The sequence below is a fragment of the Cupressus sempervirens genome, chromosome 3 (assembly GCF_028749045.1).
Source record: "Cupressus sempervirens isolate cs-2001-9-10 chromosome 3, ASM2874904v1, whole genome shotgun sequence".
In the NCBI taxonomy this organism is placed as follows: domain Eukaryota; kingdom Viridiplantae; phylum Streptophyta; class Pinopsida; order Cupressales; family Cupressaceae; genus Cupressus; species Cupressus sempervirens.
The window spans coordinates 866,143,213-866,159,600 of record NC_143120.1 but is presented as its reverse complement, the minus strand read 5'-3'; the positions used below and the strand labels follow the sequence as shown (position 1 = coordinate 866,159,600).

General features: G+C 35.8%; 1 pseudogene across 3 annotated transcripts; it reads right to left on the bottom strand.

Moving 5' to 3' along the window:
* Positions 1-942: 942 nt before the first annotated feature.
* On the bottom strand, positions 943-6,120 carry LOC149569517 (pentatricopeptide repeat-containing protein At1g11290, chloroplastic pseudogene; annotated as a pseudogene). Of its 3 annotated transcripts, XR_016362760.1 has the most exons (4): positions 2,858-6,120; positions 2,100-2,142; positions 1,536-1,924; positions 943-1,428 (listed from the first exon to the last, which is right to left on the bottom strand). The product of XR_016362760.1 is annotated as a pentatricopeptide repeat-containing protein At1g11290, chloroplastic pseudogene, transcript variant X3 (transcript). The 3 variants fall into 3 exon arrangements; XR_016362759.1 differs by having other exon boundaries at positions 1,536-2,142; XR_016362758.1 differs by lacking the exons at positions 943-1,428; positions 1,536-1,924; positions 2,100-2,142 and having other exon boundaries at positions 2,768-2,921; positions 3,520-6,119.
* Between the last annotated feature and the right edge of the window lie 10,268 nt (positions 6,121-16,388).

The following is a 16,388-nucleotide window of genomic DNA, read 5'->3' as shown; positions in this document are numbered from 1 at the left end:
CTGATGGAATAGCCGCTAAGCCCAAATGCCTCAAAGTCCACCTCCCTCGAGCCCCTTGGTAAGAAGTCAATACCAAGAGCAGATCTAGACAAACAGAAGGACCCAAATCGAATGACGACCTGCCCTCCTAGGCCATAGGAGCCAAGTCAAAATTCAAATCCAAGGTTGGGCGGGAAGTTGTAGGAGTTGCAGAGCATATTTTAGATAGAATACTGGTTTTGACTGTTATATACACTGCATCTTTGGGTTATCATATATAATTGCTTTGAGTTTTTGAGGAATATGAAATCTGGCCATCAAATTGCAGCACATCAACCATGCAATCTATTCCTACAAGTACAAAGAAAATACAAACTATTGTTGCAGAATGGATTAGTCACAAGGCATCTTAGATATTTAGAACTCCACCACAATCGCTCTTGACATGTAAAACTTCACCATATCTACAATAACATTTCACTTTCAAATTTAACCTATATGGAAAGCCTCACCATTGATATAATGTAAAATGGCGACTTGTTATCCTATTTCTTCCAAGCGGTATGAAGAATACTTGAGCCATCAATATGGTTAAGTATTGTCATCAATAATACAAATAGACAAAATATGTATCATTGTTGCAGAACACTTTGGTTACATGTCTTAACTTTAAAAACCCCATCACAATATCTCCTAGCATCTAAAACTTCCAACATCTATTACGAAAATTCATTTCTTCACATATGGCAAGCCTCGCCATTGACACAATGCAAAATGATGACTTATCCTACTCTTTAAAAGACAAATTAGCTGGCTATCCAAATTACCAACATCAAAGATTAAGATTCGTTCTAAGAGGTATGAAGAATACTTGAGCCATCGATTCCATGAAGTATGATTATCAATGATGCAAATTTACCAACATCAACGACGAAGATTCCTTCCCAAAGGTATGAAGAATACTTGAGCCATCAATTCAGTGCAGTATGATTATCAATGATGTAAATTCACAAAATGAAAACCAATGTTGCATAACTGTTTGGTTACAACTTACAAGTCGTACTAGACTTCTAAAACCCCATCACAATTATTCCAGACATCTAAAACTGCAGCACATCTATAAAATAAAATGATTTGAGATTATGGCAAGCCTCACCACTAATATAATGCAAAATGATGACTCGTTATCCAACTCTTTGAAAGCTTTAATTTCATTTCAGCTTCAAGATCAATATAGTTTGCTATAAAAAATGAACAACATTAATAATGAAAATTCCCTTTAAGAGGCATGAAGAAAACTTGCTCCATTGATTCGGTGGAGTGTGATGATCAATGATGCAAATTATCCCCTACACGGATGGAGAAAACCTTTGCAACCAACGCAGTGTAGCTTGACCACATGATTATTGTACTCCTTTAAGAGGAGTACTTCTTGTGTGCAATTTAACCCTGTGATTAGTAATGCCAATGAAAGAAATCCATTGAGAAAACAGTAAACCAAATTCATACCTAATTCACAATATAGATTATAAAAAAGAAACAGGCACTATATTTACCAGATTGAGTTCCACTGCCACTGATGCAAATATCTACTTTTGATCTTCTGGAGACACAAATGCCTGCAACCCATCAGTTGAAACTTGACTCCCCCTGCTGTATGACTGTTCCTCAATGAGTACACGGCAGTAACTAAATTGGGATTTAAAAAGCAACAACATAACAATGGTATAAAAATAAAGTTTTCACTAGAAACCAGAAAAATCTTTTCCTTCCCCCTCTTCTGCTCCTGCACATCTTGATAAGAATAAAAGAGGTAATAAAACACATTGCCAGCACCAACACTTCCAGCAGTAACATTGGAACGATCTGAGCACCCTCGGTGTAATAATCAAACAGATCTATCATATGTGTGCTTTTCCTCATAGATCCATCAATCACACCAATGCTGAGTAGCACAAACCGATAGACAAAATCAGAAAACAGAAAAGTAGATCATTGGAAATTTTGCCTGCTTGACAAAAATCACAAATCTCATAGCAGATATCAAACGCTGGAACTTTTTACCAAAGGATCTCAATGCTACACTAATGATTACATGCTAGAAGAGACCCTTGGGATACCTTATACAGGCAGGTAAAGAACAAACAGCATCAAGCAATTTTCCTGCCCACCGAAACATGCAACTTGATCAAAAACATAATTCATTAATTGAATATATCAAAAGAAACCTGGAGAACCAATGAATGGAAGTACGAAATAAAATGACTAAAAAAAATTAGATAACCATCAAAAGAGGCATTACAAAAAAACGGGAAACAGAAGACTAGACATAGAATCAAATGAACAACCTGCTAGGCAATAACCTATTAACAGCCCTGCCCTGAATGGTTTGAGATCCTGGGGAGGCCTCAACGGTTCATTCTAATGCGCTAAAATGGCATAGTTTCACTACCTTCTTGAAGGCAACTTGTTAGGGAATTCACCATCACCCATGACTTACATTTGCTATGCAAAACAGACACAGGTATATTGGTATATTAATAGCAAAGTTGAAATTTTTAGACGTAACATTAAGGACCTCAAAATCCTTGTGTCATTTTTCTCAAGAGTATCTAGACTTCTAGTTAAAAGATTTGCCCCCCAAAATTCTACAAATGATTTTGAGTTGCTCGAATTTTTATGTATGTCAAATCTTAAGGTTAAATCGTAAAAATGAACACATCCATTATTACTTATCACAAAATTAGGTAGATACATTAATTATCTCAACATGAGTTGAACTGTAGATACGAGAAAATGCCATATATCCAAAAACTAAGCAAAAGAAACTTCATTAGAATTAACTGATAACTTGTTAGGACACTTGAAGGCCATATACCATGTTTCCCAGTGAAGCTGCATTGGTACCACTTCGATCCTGAAGTTGAGAAAATTAATCCTGTCTGAAATAAAGGTGAATTCTCCTTAGCTATTGAACAACTGCCAAATGCCAAGGTTGCACAGAGCATACATGTTATTAAAGAGTTTGTTAAAAAATCCTTAGACAAAATTTAGACTTCATTTTAGTTGATGAAGGAATCGGGAGACTATTTATCAGTGGATGAACTTGCCCATGTTCTATAATTAACAGTTGAATTAAACTTTGGCTACTGATTTTTGTTGTTCTGCTAATTGTTTAATCAGCTCAGATTTCTTCTTATTGCCTTCAGTCACTTCTTGACACTATTCTAATATGCTCTGGATTTCTGTAATTTGAAGCTTGTGATACTGGCGTACTGAAAAAGTAGAAAGATGTAGAATATAAACCTTCAGTTTTTGAGAAGTTGATCATCCATGTACATGTGAGAACTAGTCGTGAATTTTGCATAACCCCTACGAGAAAGCCTACGAGAAAGTGGATAAGAAAATGCCCTGGACTTTTTCCATGATCATCTTACATATGTAGCGCTGGCTTGCTATGCAAAAAGAGATTTTCTCCGATATATGATTTCGTGGATAACGATCGCTCACATAACAAGAGTCAATGAAACAGAATCTTACTTGTTTGGAATCACCAATAATCCTTGCAAGTGCAGAGGCCATTCTTAAAGTGATGAAAACGGTTTGCATCCCTCACAATTATCTCTCGATCAACAATCTTGGAAATAAATTTTGTGGCAGTGTGACAGTCACCACACACTCGAAGGTTTTTCGTTACCCGGATCGGAGTCCCAGGATTTGTATTGATAAGTCCAAAAGCTATTGCCGGCTTCTCACTATGTCCACAAAGAATGTATTCCTTCTCTTCATTCTCAACATCATGCAAGACAAAGTCAATGTCAGGTGCATACCCTGCTGACTTCATCTGCAGAGCCAAACTCTCCAACATAGCAGCAATTTCCTTATGCTGTGGATGCGATCTACATCCCACAGCAAAAGTATTTACACTGCTCTTAATCTCAATCCAACTACAGCCTGGACTTTTCTTCACCCCACTTTTTTTCAGCAATGCTCTGATCCTTGAAACATCACCCCACCTTCCAGCTGCAGCATAAATGTTTGACAGTAACACATAATTGCCTGTATTGTTAGGTTCTAATTTAATGAGGCACTCCGATGCAATTTTGGCCAGCTTTATATTATAATGAATTCGACATGCAAAAAGCAATGCCCCCCATACACTGGCACCAGGTTCCAATGGCATTCTCTTTATGAAATCATATGCCTCATTCAGACGACCAGCACGACCAAGAAGGTCGACCATGCAAGCATAGTGCTCTAGCGTGGGGTTAGTGTCATAATCTTGACTGATGCGATTGAAGCATCGCCAGCCCTCATCTACCATACCAGCATGACGGCATGCCGACAAAACACTGAGAAATGTTATGTGATCTGGTTTGTTGTCCATCATTTGCATTTTGGTAAAGAGTGTAAGTGCATCCTCACCATAGCCATGCATTCCATAACCTGCAATCATTGCATTCCATGAGACCACGTCCCTGTAATTCATTTTATCGAACACTTGGCGTGCAGCTTCTACACTTCCACATTTGGCATACATATCTACAAGCGTGTTACCCACAGAAACTTCCGACTCAAATCCATTTCTTAATACATAAGCATGAATTGATTTTCCCTGTTGCAAAGCTCCTAAGTATCCACAAGCAGGGAGCACGCTAACCACAGTAACTCTATTGGGTTTCATGCCTTCTAGCGACAATTGAAAAAACAGTGAGACGGAATCGCCGGCATGTCCATTTTGGGCATATGCACCGATCATTGCGGTCCATGTTATTACATCTTTTTTCCCCATGTTATGAAAACATTTCCGCGCCGTCTCAATCCTTCTACATTTGGCATACATATCTATGAGGGCATTTCCTACTGTAATATCGAATTCAAGTCCATTCCTAACGATAAATGCATGGATATTTTCCCCACATAGCATATCTCCCAATTGAGCAATTGCTGGAAGCACACTTGCCATGGTGATCGAGTCAGGTTTCAATCCCATCAAATGCATTCGATTGAAAAAGAGCAATGCTTCTCTGGCATGTCCATTCTGGGCATTCCTTGCAATCATTGCACTCCACGAAACCACATCTCGCTTCCTCATTTTATAAAACAATTGGGTTGCAATCTCCATGCTCCCGCACCGACCGTACGAGTCTACGAGAGCATTCCCCAGGGAAACATCTGAATCAAGTCCCCGTCTAATTACATAACCATGAAGCCATTTGGCCTGTGTTAAATTACTACATACCGAAGTCACACTCAGCATAGTGACCGAGTTGGGTTCAACCCCTGCAAGATGCATTTCACGAAAAAGTTTCCAGGCCTCACTCGCATATCCAGTCTGTCCATACCCTGCTATCATTGCACTCCAAGACACAACATTTCTTGTCGACATTTTGTCAAACAACTGGCGTGCAGACTCTACACAGCCACATTTGGCATACATATCAAGCAGTGCAGTAGCCACAAAAACATTTGAGCCATGCCCATTCTTTACTATATGATAATGAATCTGTCTTCCCTGCTGCAGAGCTGAGAGAGTTGCAGCAGCCTTGAGAACAAATGAATAAGTGAAATTGTCTGGGTACAGACCAGTTTTAAGCATTTGGTAATAGAGTTGGATGGCCTGGTTACACAAATTGATAGAGGAATACCCTCTTATCATAGCATTCCATAAGAAAGTATTTCTATTTGGCTCGCCAATATTATCAAACACAAGGCGTGCATCATCTAAACTACCGCACAAGTTATACATATTCACAAGTTTAGTGCCCAAAAACGCATTTTGCTGTAAGCCGTTTATAAGCATGCGGGCGTGCACTTGTTTCACTGATTTGATACTTGTACAGTCCTGCAACAGACTAAAGAAAAAATTCAAGCTGAGTGGCATAATAGTAGTAGTCGGCCGGTTTCAAATTCTATTTTGAATGCAATTCGCGGGCGGTGTAGATCCATTCCGTGATAGGCAAGCCACATCATTGTCTGAATGCATCCAGATCGTCTACCTTAATTCACAGGACTACATTTTAAGAGGAAACAGAATGTGCAGCAATGGGGTCAACGGAAACCAGTTGGCTCGCAAAGAGAAGCAACGAGCGAAGGGCAGCAAACACGGAGCATCGGCGGGAAAGGAAGGAAAGGAAAGAATTTTAAGGATATCTGGGAGAACATGTAATATTTTTAAATAAGGTTTTTATATTGTCTACAGAAGTGTCTTTGTATTAACTACAAATATTTTCATATGTAGCATAGATTTTGAGAAAGTGTCATTTTATTTCCATCTCTTTCTTGTAACAAGTGCTGATTATTTCCTTCAAAGGGTCTTTAAGAGCCTTCCATCTACTAACTTCACATTGTAAAATGAAAGTTGGTTCTTAGTTGAGCAATTAAAAATTTGACATTTCTTTTAATTGCGCAACCTAAATGTTCTTTATCTTTATGTTCCCATATGATATTAAATTCTTTAATGTAGTAAGATGTTTTTCTATCTATCTAATTTGTCCACATGGTAGTCCCGAATTTCTCTAAACTCCATTTGTTTATTTCTATATTGGTGTTCAAACACTCATGAAGATTAATGCTCCGTTTGTTCAACCACTTGCTATTTTGTTTCATCCACATTTTTTTTCCTATGTTCTAGTTTCTTGTCAACTGCCAACTTAGGCTAGGGATGCTTATCCATATTTTCTACTTTTAAAAATAACTTAGTAATCGGATAATTACTGAAGCCCCAACCAAAAACATGCATACCTTTGCCAGAAGGATCTCGTAATGAAACATTGAGTTGATGTTGAGGTTAATAGTAATGAGATATTTTTGGATTCTTTCTATTTGCCATCATTTATAATTTGATATGCTACTCCTTGAAACCATAAATAATAATTGGAATCATAGAAGGACCAAAAAGGGTCTTCTTAGTCTTCCAATCCCTTAACTCTGCTTTCTTACATCTACTCTAAAGAAGGCAAGATGCCTTCCATCCCCCCTCTATTCTTTTGGATAAACATATCTCCCAACTTAATCTATAATGGAAGTCAATTCCTAGATATTTGTACTCCTCCACGATTTCTAACGAATTTCCCTCAAATATGAATGTATGTTGTTGCTTTTGCTTTTGGGGTAGAGCTATTGGGGATGTGTAGTCTCTTTGGCATGGTTATTTGAAATGATATGGACAACTGGTCAATTTCAGGGAACATCACATGCATAAATTACAATGGGAACAATGTGGTAGATTATATTATTTGTTATATTTATGCTTTTGGATGAGATTGTGTGTGTTTTTTAATCATCAACATTTCAGATCATACAAAATGATCGATCATCAGGATAAGAGAGATCAAGAATGACAAAAGATCTGAGCTCAAGAAAACTATATGATTTGTTGTCAAAATTTGACTTCTAGAGTGATAGAGTTCGATATTAGAGAAGCTCCTGTAGAGATGAAGTCAGATTACATGCCTCTTTAGATCGTGTCAAACTTGGTCCCAACTAATCCACATAGCGAATGTGATCTTCAAAGGGAAAGGAAAGCCATTAGTAGTGACAATACTCAGTCAAGAAAATAGGGGCATTTTTAGTGCTGCTCTCAAACAACAATTCCTTAAGATAAATAACAAAAATGATGTAGATTAGAACAATAATGATATTGAACATGTTTACAAAACTTGATGATCCCTATTATACACAATATGTTAAAGGCATGTAAAAGATCTCGTAGTAAAAAGAGAGTTGCAAATAGCTTTCCGACTAATCTTTGGTATGATGAAGAATGCAACACAGTCAAGAGACTTATAAAAGAGAAAAATACAAGCATAGAAGATAAGAAGAAATATATAGAGTTGGTTCAATAAAAAAGGGAGAATGTGAATGCAAGGCGAGAGGAGCTAATATCTTTGAGAAAACATAATCCCAAAGACTTTTGGAAATAACTGCAATAAAGTAAAGAACAAAATGAAAATAGTACCACAGATGCTCAATAGCTAGAATACACAAAGTTACTTTATGAGTGGATTGATAAGGACTCCCCTCTCATTGTGATCACTTTGTTGGAAATCTAATGGGAAAGTGAGATGTTGGGGGGGGGGGGGGGGTTGGGGTGGTGAATCAAGATCTCCAAATTTTTTTTTACCACTTCAAACATAAACCATACTAAACATAATTCACCAACTCCTTATTAACCTTAATCAGGCAATATCATGTAATAACACGTAACACCAGATCCAACATCTACTAGCATGATCAAAACACATAAACAAGTAAATGACACATGATACAAGATTTGATAACGCATAAACCCTCCAAGGTGAAGGTAAAACTGTGATGGGGATGGCACATATAAAATATTTACTAATGTAGTAACAAAATTTCTATTAGGGATAAAATTTGATCACTTCTGATGATCTACCTTGTGAGGGGTCTTCTTTGTTAAAAGCTTATAAGACTATTAAGTCTACCTTTACAAAAGGATTTAACTTTACAATTAAGTGAGTACTCTGTTAGGAGATTTATAATAAGCATGTTAGGACTACTCTATTAAGAGATTCAACTGATAAACTGATTAGAATGTAACAATACCTTGATCCTTTGGTCTGCACTTATTTTTGATAATGAATCTTCTCTTTCCAATAACTAATCACCTTACTATGAGTGATTTGCAATAACTCCTCACTACACTGCTCGGTTGCTTCAATCCTTCATAACTCACTGATTCTCCTTCAATTTCACATACGCGCATTCCTCTAACTCGCAACTTGCTCGCAACCTTACTAAATTCATTCACGAAATCCTACTTAAATAGCCAGCTTAAGAAGTTCTAGATCACAATCAACGATCCACATTCATCCTTTTTTCTGCTTAACCTTTCCAATTTTTTGATTGGTCCTTCATATTGCATAGGGATTAGTGATACCAAATTACAGGCGTAGTTACCTCCTTGATCTTCACCTTGATCAAAGAAACATATTTCATGCTAAAAAAAATAGTTTATATAAGATGTTGTGCCATTCCAAACTCATATACTCAAACTGCATAACTCAACACATATTATCTCTGATGCTTGGTCATGCTGATTTCTTCCTACTAATCCTCAACATAGGCTTCACTCGGCCTAAATTATTTTCTCTCTAAATTTTTCAGCTCCTATATCACTCAGATTATATGATGTTTTGCCTTTTGGATAGGTCAACAACCACTGAATTCTCAACGACTGTATGCAACTCAACACATATATTGAACTCGTGCAATTCTTCTCTTTATAGATTGACCTTCATTATGACTTAGTCACAATGTTGACCAACCAACCCTGCCTTGTGAATGACTAAGTATTTTGCACTAATAGACAATACTAAGACTTCCTTTAGGATCAGCAATCCCCCCCTTTGGCATTAGTGACAAAAACACTTATGATGATCAAAATCTGACATAGCAAAATCTTCAAAATATTTTCTCCCCCTTAGGGTGTACTCCATACCTGTAGCTCCATACCAAGACAAAACTAAGAGACTAATTTCTTGGACAAACAAGAAACATGAGCAATTGGTATCAAAGCTCTTGGTGCTTGTGTGAAAGTTTGAAGTACTTAAAGCTAAAGATCAAGATGTATAAGAGAGAGATACCCAAGCTGAGCAAGGAGAATTTTTAAGCATGGCAAAGGTTGATGAAGTTGCATCTATTAGGTATTGGGGATTATGTACTTTACCATCTTGAAAATGAGTACATTAAATTTTCCAGACCTATGACTGTTAAGCAGATGAAAGAGAAGCATGAGCATAACCAAATGATGATTGAGCTTTCATCCTCTCTAAGCTATTCTGAATTTCATGAAGTAAAAAATTGTATGAATGCAAAGAAAATATGGAACAAGCTAGCATTAATTCATGGAGGAGACTCAAATATAATGAGACCTAAGGAAGAAAGTTTGAGAGGAAACTTTGATGACACAAGAATGAACAAAGGTGAGAATATATCACAATATGTTGCAAGAATTAAAGAAGTTTTGAATGCTATTAGGAGTTGTGGAGGTGAAATATTTGAGGAGATAGTGATTAGCAAGGTACTGAGAACTTTACTTCCTATTTATGCCATTAGAGTGTCTGCAACACAAGTGTTGAGATACACACCTGATAATGAGTTCACATTGGATAGTCTAGTTGGTAGACTTACTACTTTTGAGTTGGCTAATTTTGATAATTATTCTCTTACTAATGTTGAAAGTGCTTTCAAAGAAAAACTAACTCTTGATGGTTCAAAAAAGGAGAAGAAAAGAAAATATGTGAATATTGATAGTGACTCAAATGAAGAACTTGATGAACTTGAGTTGTTACTAGCTAAGAGGCTACCTAGAGGAAAAAGGTAAATACAAAGGTAAACTTCCTATTACCTATTTCACATGCAATAAGGTTGGTCATATCGGTGAAATGTGTCTTGATAGAGAAGATAAGGATGAGAGGAAGGATAGGAGGTATCGAGACGTGAGAGACAATAGAGATAGCAGAGGTAATAGAGACTACAAAGGCAAAGGTAAGAAATCTTCTTACATTGCTGAAGAAAGTTCTGGTACATGGTACTGATGAAAATGATGAAGCTGTGTATGTTGTTATGAAAGATGATTCTGATGAAGATGAAAGATGTGAAAAGACTGCTCTAATTTCATATATATGAAAAAATAACAAATTGATAATAGATAGTGGATGTTCACATCATATGACTGGTGATACAAGTAAGTTTGAAAGGCTAATTTAGTATAATGGTAATAGTGTTAAATTTATAAATAATGCACCATGTTATGTGAAAGGTAAAGGATCAATTATTCTAAATGATAAGATAAGCTTGTGACAATGTATATTGGGTTGATGGTCTGAAATATAACTTCTTGAGTGTGGTACAGTTGATCAATTCTAGTGACACGGTTGAATTTCTAAATAAGAAGGCAAAGATTTATGATTCTACTGGTGAACTAATTGGAAATGTAGAGCAGACAAGATGTAATTTTTTCTATCTAGACCTATATGAAGATACATGCTTATTGCACAATATGAAGATGTTTAGCTTTGGCATAAGAGGTTGTGTCATGTAAATTTTGATAATTTGGTTGAGATTAGCAAGAAAAGAAGAGTAAGATGATTTCCAAGACTGAGTAAACCAGATAAGGTGATGTGGAAACAATGTCAATTGGGGAAAATGGCTATGTCAAGTTTCAAGAGCATAAATTTTTCTTTTGATGATATTTTAGAATTAGTTCATATTGATTTATGTGATCCTATTGGAGTGGAAATTTACTATGGAGATAAGTACTTTATCTTATTTGTTTATGACTTCTCTAGAATGATGACTATAATATTTCTTAAATAAAAAGATGATGCTTTTCAAATGTTTAAGTGATATTTGGGTAGAGTGGAGAAGGAAATAGGTAAGAGTTTGAAGTGCTTGAGATCAGATAGAGGTGGAGAGTTCATATTTGGAGAGTTTAATATATTCTGCAATGATAGAGGAATCAAAAGGAAAATGTCTGCACCTAGGACTCCACCACAGAATGGTAAAGCTGAAATAAGGAATAGATCCATAATGGATTGTGCAAGAACATTGATAATGGAGAAAAAAATTTCATCAAATTATTTGAGAGAAGCTGCTACCATTGTAGTCTACACACTAAACCCAGTACAAGTCAAGAAATGTACAAATAAAACACCTTTTGAGTTATGCTATGGACATGCACCTAATGTAAATTATTTTAAAGTTTTTGGAAGAAAATGTTATATCTTAAAAGATTCAAGGAATGGAAAGCTTGATGCTAAAAGTGATGGAGGTATATTCCTAGGTGATTCCACAAAGAGCAAGACATACAAATGTTTCAATTTTAACACTAACAAGGTTGTGGAAAGTGCAAATGTTAGATTTGATGAATTTGTAAAGAAAAATGAGGTGGAATGCAAGAAAGAACCTAAAGACTACCAAAATTTTGGATATGTCTATAAAGGAGAACATACCACCATCCCTGAACCTGAGAAATTGATCGAAGTAATACAAAATGTGAACACTGTCGAGTCACAACAAAAGGACCCTACCAAGAAACATCAACCTACTGAGTGTTAGATTGTAGAAGCCAAGTAATAGGCAAAGAATGCCGACTTCAGAATGATGTTCCTGTGATATAGACATAAATAAAACAAGAACCTAAAGTGATTGAACATGTTGAACTAGGTGAACCTAGTGAACCACAACAATAATAAAGAAAAAAAGGACCTGTCCTAGAAAAGTATGTGAGAAGAAATCATGCACCAGACCAAATCATTGGAGAAAAAGATTTAGGAGTGATGAAAAGAAGAATACTAAGGAGTGATACGTGCCTACTATGTGAATATAGTCCTACATTAGTCAAGGATGCACTTGAAAATGAAGATTGGATGGCAACCATGAATGAAGAGATTGAACAAATTGAGAAGATCAAGACATGGACACTAGTACTTAGACCAAAGGACAAGAATGTGATTGGAACAAAGTGGGTATTCAGGAACAAGCTGAATGAGAAAGGTGAATTCACAAGGAACAAGGCAAGACTAGTTTGTAAAGGATATGCACAAGAAGAAGGTATTGACTATGGAGAAACTTTTGCTCCAGTTGCAAGGTTGGAAGGAGTTATAACTTTACTTACATATGTTTCTTACAAAGGATTCAAATTTTATCAAATGGATGTGAAATATACATTTTTGAATGCTATAACTTGAAGAGGAAGTCTATATTAAGAAACTTGAAGGTTTTGTTGAGCCCAAAAAGAGAAACATGGTATGTAAATTGCATAAAGATTTGTATAGTTTGAAACAAGATTCTAGAACATGGTATGAGATATTGCATGCATACTTTGTGAAAATTGGTTTTGCAAAAATAAATGACAACATCAATATGTATCTGAAGATTAAATTTAAGAGTAAGGTATTGTTAGCTGAAATTTTTGTGGATGACATCATATTTGGAGGAAAAGATGAATTGTGTAATCCATTTTTTGATGACATTAAGAGAGATTTTGAAATGTCTATGCTTGGAGTTATTGAATTCTTTGTTAGCCTACAAGTATATTGTTGGATACAATTGTCTAATTGTGTGTTGTCTTTGATGTTACACAAATGTCATATCAGTTGACAGATAATGCTTATCGAGCTCAGTTGGTTAGCAAGGCAATTTTCTATGTCTACTGAGCATTCCTAGAAATTACTTTGCATAGACAGTGTCTATCGAGCTCACTCGAGCATCAAAAGAAAATGTGGAAGAAAGAAGTGTTAACCGAGCTCACATGGTTAATGAAGGAAAGTAAGTATTTACCGAGTTCACTCGGTCTCCAAAGAATTTTGTAGGATTCGTAATGTTAACCGAGCCTCTGTTGGTTAACACAGGAAATCTTTTTAGGAACAATGTTTACCAAGCAGGGTTGGCTAATGAAGGATTTTGTTAATTTGAGGAATAAATTTTAATTGTTTCAAGTAATGATTCTAGCTGATTGAGGTAATGGTTGTTGGTAATTGTAACTTGTAATTGGGCCGACCTGCTACTCTAAAAGGTATATATGAAAGGTCAAGTTGAGAATTCTAAGAATGCAAGTGTATTGATTGTTTGAAGAAGAAAAGTGTGAGTGAACTTTGAAGGATGGTCAAATATCCTTGAGGAGCAGCAAAGTTTTATTTGATCAGGAAGGATCTAGTGAAGTAGAATAGAGATTTGTATCAATAATTTAGTTGCATCTCATTCAAGTCATTTCATTGTTACTTTCTCACCATTGTAGCAGTGATTCCTAAATCTCTTAATAGAGTTGGTTTAATAGCCATTTGTAAATCCTCTAACAAGGTGACAATTCTATTGAATTGTTCTAAAGATCTTTTGCAAGGCCACTCCTAACAGGGTGATTAAATCCTCTAAAAAGGTCACACCTAACAGTGTGTTTTGTAACCTTTAACCAGGTTGGCTCCTAACAGGGCTCACTTAAAAAGAGTGAAAATCAGTAGCTAGTTACTTGGTGGTTTTTTCCATATTGGGTTTCCACGTTAAATTTGGTGTCTCATGTGTTCATGTTATTTCTTTTATGGTTGCATGTTAATCACTGTGAATGTTTAAGATCTGTTAAAGTTAACATACACTGCATCTACCGAGTTACAACATTTTTTTTTATGTTTACCGAGTGACAACAGTAACTAGTTTTATCAAACATCTAAGGGATTTGTGGATTTGTTTTTGTGGTAATTGATTCACCCCTCCCTCTCAGTTACTCCATCTATATTCCTTACAATTGGTATCATAGCTTTTGATGCTTGAAGGAAAGGTTTCAAGGACCTAAGCTAAAGATCAAGATGTCTTACAAGAGATAAATTCCAAGGCTTAACAGAGATAACTTTTCAACATGGCAGGGCCTCATGAGACTTCATCTGGCTTTGATTGGAGATATAGGATTGAAATACCTTGATGAAGAATATACAAGTCCTTCTGGTACATTATCTATTCATGACATTTCTGAGAAGAAAACTCATAACACCCTGATGATAAACATTGCATTTGCTCTAAGCTATGAAGAATTTGATGATATCAAGGATTGCAAAATTGCCTTTGCTATGTGGAACAAGCTAAAAGATATCTATGGTGGTGATGACAATGTGAGGAGAGCCAAAGTAGAAAGTCTAAGAGGACAATTTGATCAGATGAGAATGAGAGAGGATGAAAACATTGCCAAATATGTTGAGAGGATCAAAGCAAGTGTCAGTGCAATCAAAGCTTCTGGAGGAGATATCAAAGAAGAAATAGTTGTAAGTAAAGTTCTTAGAACATTGCTTCCCATTTATGCAATTAGAGTATCTACAATTCAAGAAAGAAGATGTAAAGAAAATCATAAGATACATTTGGATGCCATAGTAGGAAGGTTGATAGCCTTTGAGCTAGATAACTATGACAATTATGTTCCAACTTCCAAGAATATTGAATCTACATTTGAAGCCAAGCTTTCACTCAAGGAAAAAGGGAAGAAAGTAAAGGACTCTCAGTCAGAAAGTGAAGAAGAATTAGAGGAAAGTTCTGACAGTGATCTTGAAGTTGTTGAAGCTCTACTTGCAAGGAAATATTCTAGAGGCAGAGGAAAATACAAAGGTAAAGTTCCCCTATTCTATTTTTCATGTGAAGAAATTGGTCATATTGCAGCCAGGTGCCCAAACAAGCAAAGCAAGGATGAGAAGAAAGGTCATAAGTGCAATGGTAAGAAATATTTCAAATCATTCAAGGACAAAGGTAAGAAAACATGTTTTATGGCTAAGGACTCTAAGGATTTTGATAATAGTGAAGACAAAATTGTTTACATTGCTATGAAAGATGAATTTGATAATGATGATGAAGATAAGATGGCACTTATCTCTCATGTGGGAAAAAATGATACATGGATCATAGACAGTGGTTGTTCACATCATATGACTAGTGACAAAACTAAGTTTGAATATTTTGAAGACTATGATGGTGGTAGTGTAAGGTTTGGAAACAATGAACCTTGTTGCATAAAAGGAAGAGGCCGAATCTCATTAACTAAAGAACTTGTATGTGATAATGCCTATTGGGTTAAATGACTAAAACATAATCTATTGAGTGTGGCACATCTAATCAATATTGGATTCAAGGTGGAATTCATGCATGGAAAGGCAAGACTATTGGATGACAAAGGAAAACTGATTGGATTAGGCAAACAAACAAAAGGTAACTTGTTTTATCTTGATCTCGGTTAGTGCTTATGTTTTATTGCTCAAGTTGAAGAAAGTTGGTTATGGCATAGAAGGTTATGTCATGTAAATTTTGATAACATGGTGAAAATAAGAAAATTTAGGAAAGTAAGAGGCATTCCTAGTATAAAGAAACCTGATGTTGGTTTATGCAAGAATTGTCAAATTGGTAAGATGGGAAAGACTAGCTTCAAAAATAAAAACTATCAGTCTGAAGATATTTTGGAAATTGTGCATATTGATTTGTGTGGACCTATTGGAATTGAGAGCTATACTAGAGAAAAGTTCTTCATTCTTTTTGTTGATGACTACTCTAGAATGATGATTGTTATGTATTTAAGAGAGAAGTCAAAAGCATTTGAGAAGTTCAAATGGTATTTGGCCAGAGTAGAGAAGGAAATAGCTAAAAGATTGAAATGCTTGAGATCAGATAGAGGTGGTGAATTCATCTCCAATGAATTCAATAACTTTTACATTGAAAGAGGGATCAAAAGATAGGTATCAGCCCCTAGAATTCTGAGCATAATGGAATAGCTGAAAGGAGGAAAAAATCTATCGTGAATTGTACAAAGACTCTAATGATTGAAAAGGATATTGCTATCAAATACTAGAAGGAAGCTATCAGCACTGTAGTTCATACCTTGAACCGAGTACAATTGAAGGACTCATTCAAAA